The sequence below is a fragment of the Nematolebias whitei genome, chromosome 12, assembly GCF_014905685.2.
Source record: "Nematolebias whitei isolate Nwh7 chromosome 12, NemWhi1, whole genome shotgun sequence".
Taxonomy (NCBI): domain Eukaryota; kingdom Metazoa; phylum Chordata; class Actinopteri; order Cyprinodontiformes; family Rivulidae; genus Nematolebias; species Nematolebias whitei.
The window spans coordinates 20,266,920-20,271,388 of NC_056509.1; positions in this window are offsets into that span (position 1 = coordinate 20,266,920).

The window sequence follows — 4,469 nt, forward strand, 5'->3', positions numbered from 1 at the left end:
GGGCAGGGAGGGAAACATGACGAGGCCTTCATCTCAAAACCTTCATTTACATGAAGCAGTTGTTTTGACTCGTTTCAACTTTTTGTTGTTACGTGAAAGGCAGGCAATCATGTTTCTGCCCATGTCTGTTTTATGTGCCTGTCTGTTAGCAAAATATCTCGTAAACCACTTGATGATATTTCATGGACTTTGCAGGAAGTGGGTGCATGTTTACAATTGATTAACCTTTGGAGACAACCTGATTTAAGATGGCTGCCATCGCCAGCTGACCTGGAAAAACACAAAAATGGCTACAACCATCAGTTTGACAGATACTGAGCTATAATTTGGTGTCTGGTAGTAGCTGAGAGTCATCACTAGCACATGATCTGAATGCAAACAAATTGTGCAAGATCATTTGAAACAATGCCTTTATTAATTTGGAGTCGACACCGTCTGTTAGCAAAATATCCTAAGAACCACTGAATGGATTTCCATGAAACTTGCAAAAAGCAATCGCTGGATGTGTTTCTATATCTGATTAACCTTTAGAGTCAATCCAATTCAAGATGGCCGCTACAGCCAGCTGACCTCACGAAACACACAAGTTGTTATAACTATATTCTAAGTCTCCAATTGAATGTGGATTTTAAAAAAAGATTAAACTTCAAACATGTTTCAATCCATCATAAACCTGGTGGATTATATAATCCAGCTAATCTTAAGACATCCATAATATATATTTTTATGAACCTCTACGGTGTTTGCATCTCTGCGAAGCGTTCTCTTTCTAAGAACATGCAGCTTCTGAGAAGAGCTTATCTGAAGTTGACTGAACCGCTGAGCAGACAACAAAGTCCACGGAGGCCCTGCGTGTGCACGCTGCGAGCTCGCTTCCTCTTCTCTGCATCGAGTTCCAGTGAAACCATCTGGTGGTTTGTCGTGTCAACAGTCCCAGTGGCCTCAGCGACAGAGTCACCTTTTGAGGAAAGACTTGCTCTGACAGTAAATACGGGACGCAGACGCACTCGGCTTCTGCGCTGGCGAGACTTCTGGGAGTTTAAAGCTTTAAGGTAACAGAAAATTTCAATGGCATCCAAAAAGTGGAGTAAAATGTAAATGAACACAAAATGCACACACACATGGGTCTGAACAGAATGAACACACACACGCAGGTACTTGGCTGCCTTGTTTGTTAAACGAACGCAACATTTTATCCGTTGTTGCTCGCAGACAGCTACAAGTAGTCATTTCTCAAATTCAAATAATATATTGTTACTTATAACCTACAAAACCCTCAACAACCTAGCTCCATCTTATATTACAGAACTTATTGTTCCATATTTTCCTAACGAGCACTTCGCTCTCAGACTGCAGGTTTACTTGTGGTTCCTAGAGTTGTACCATGATAGACAGCATCCAACATCTGCAGGATGCTTGTAGAGGCGTTCATATAGATAATGTCACCGTAATCAATGGAGGGAAGGAAAGTCGCAGTTAAAGGAGTTTCCTAACATTCACAGTTAAACAGGATCTGTTTCTGAAAAAGAAACCCAGTTTAACTTTCAGTTTCCTTGCTAGGTTTTCCACATGGAGCTTAAAAGAGAGATGCGAATTGACCAAAATACCCAAATATTTGCAGGAATCGGCAAACTCAATAGGGACAACACTTGAGGATATAATCAGAGGAAGAACTGCTGGGACCGACTTCCTGTTTGAAAAAGCATCCCTTTGGTTTTGTCGTCATTTAGGACAAGTTTGAGACGGAACAAAATCTGATTTGATGTCAAAGGAGGATTGCAAAAGCTGGAAAGCCTTAGCAACTGTTTTAGCTCGACAATAAACAACTGTGTCATCAGCATAGAAATGTAAGGATGCATCAGGGACGCTCTGACCTACATTACCTATCGAGATTGTAAAGAAGGTGGGTCCTAAGTCTGAGCCTTGTGGTACACTGCATCCATATTTCTCCTCTTTGTCTTTTTCCTGGCAGCTGCATTTCTAACATCCTTCTACCAGTATACCCACTGTCTCTCCTCTGGACATGTCCAAACCACTGTCCCTCCTCTGGACATGTCCAAACCATCTCAGTCTGGTCTCTCTAACTTTATCTCCCAGTTGTTCAACCTGTGCTGTACCTCTGATGACGTCATTCCTAATCTTATCCATCCTTGTCAGGCCTAAGAAGAACCTCAACATCTTCATTTCTGCCACTTCCAGTTCTTTCTCCTGTCTTTTTGTCCTTGTCTCTGTCTCCAGACCAAACAACATAGCTGGTCTGTAAACTTTTATGAGGTCTCTTTGGCTTTTGCTGACACCCTTTTGTCACAAATGTGTGTCTTCAACAATGTCTTCGTGTATCAGTTATTATTTAATTTTTTTTTGCTCCTTTTACAAATTTTTGTTTGTTTGTTTGTTTTGCTCTGTAACAATTATCTTCATATGTAATCAGTAATAAAGCTACTAACTGAGGCTTTTTGCTGTGACACCTGAATGATACGATTTAAGGAGATAAGGGTCGGGTCACGTTGCAGAGTTGAGACTCCACTTCTTCTGCGAGCACATCAGGATGCCACACCGACCTGTCTCATGAGTCATGAGCTGAAGAGTTAAGGAAGTGATGAGGAGGAAGTGAGCTTCCTCGGAGCAGCTGTGTTATCTACCTGTGGACGGTGGGAAATTCCCTGACGACGTACACGTGGACCCGACTGCACAGGAACAAGGAAATGGGATTTTTACCAAGAAGTCACAGTGATTTTATTTCTGTTCAAGGGCCTTTGATCCCATAGGTGATCGTGTTTTTCTGTGTCCACGTGTGTGCATCTGTCAGTCTGTTAAGTTCTCATGAACTAGTTGACAGACAGATTTTGTTCAACTTTTCAGTGCACTGCAAGATGGCTGCTGCAACCAGCTGACGTTAGAAAACACAAGTAGCTTTGTGTAGATCTAGTAGAGTGCTGTATGAATGGGTAAATGAAGACACTGACTGTGTTGTAAAGTGCTTTGAGTGTCTTGATAAGATAGAAAGGTGCTATATAAGTACAGTACATTTACTAAACTAAGAATACACAAGGCTAAGAATACACTAAGAACTAGTAGTACAAAAACAATGCGCCAAAAAAGCAGCAGCATGAACACGAGTCTGTGAGAGCAGGTGAGGACTAATGAACACAGTAACATGAAATAATCAGCATCATGGATAGTCAGCAGCACACATCAACAACCAAGTGGCATTACAGAGATTTTCAGTTGTTGTTGTTTTTCTTTTCACAGTAATTTTCAGTTTTTCTTTTTTCAAGGTTAATTTTCTTTTTTTTTCACAGTGATTATTCTGGTTAGAGATTCATGAGTCTAACAGCCTCAGGGTAGAAGCTGTTCCTCAGCCTGGTGGTTCTGCACTTAATGCTCCTCAACCTTCTGCCTGAGGGGAGCGGGGCAAAAAGTGTGTGTGCTGGGTGAGTGAGGTCCTTCACGATGCAGGTGGCCCTCTATCTGCATCTGGAGGTGTAGATGTTTGTGATGGTGGGGAGACTGACTCCAACAGACTTCTGTGCAGCCTTCACTACTCTCTGCATAGCTTTGCTTTCTGCAGCTGTGCAATATTCTAAACAATGTTTCTAAACTCTAAACGCTCTAAAAGAGCACAGCATGTCATGATTTCAGCTCTCTGCCTTTGGCTGCTTTTTGCCACCTGCAAGCACTTTTGGCCACACCCACTTCTCTGCTCTGCACAGATAATAGCTGATCAGCTGCAGTAGAAAGCTTCTCCTGCAGTATTGGCTGCACAAACGTGCAGCAGGTGCTAAATAATTTAAAATGTTTATTTTAAATACATTTGTAAAAATTCCATGCCGATCGTGTAGCTCATCCATCAATCAGCCAATTGTGTGTTATGTCCAATCTTATTTTGAAAAACTGCGATAGAGCGAGTCCGCAATAAACGAACTGCAAAGTAGCGAGGGACTACTGTATATCTACATAGAAAACACACAAGCAAAGCACAACTAGCTTTAATAATTAACCTTTAATCGAACCATTAAGCATACAATTACAATGCAATTATGTCATTTACTTTCATTTATCTTCATACAAATGAACATGTGGTACTTCCTGTTTAGCTGCTCATGAGGTTGGCCACAGAGCTTTATCCATCTTTTATATTTTTTCCAGACTCAGTTTAGGTTTTGAAAATTAAATAAACTGTATTCCACGCTCTAAACACTCAGAGTAACCATGTCTGAATTGCATGTTCTCCACTGACAACATTTAACAATTTTACTGATGATTTTTCATTCAATCCCTCTGACCACAAAAAGTTAATGCAAAACCCCAAAAATGTGGTCGCAGGATAAGGGGGGTGCTGCTCCTGCAGGTAAGGGGTGTTTTACTGTAGGACAAATTGTGATCACTGATTGGTCAGTTGTTGACAAGTCTACTGGATTGATTGACAGGTGGTGTTGAGGATGTGACTTGTGCAAAAAAAATAAATA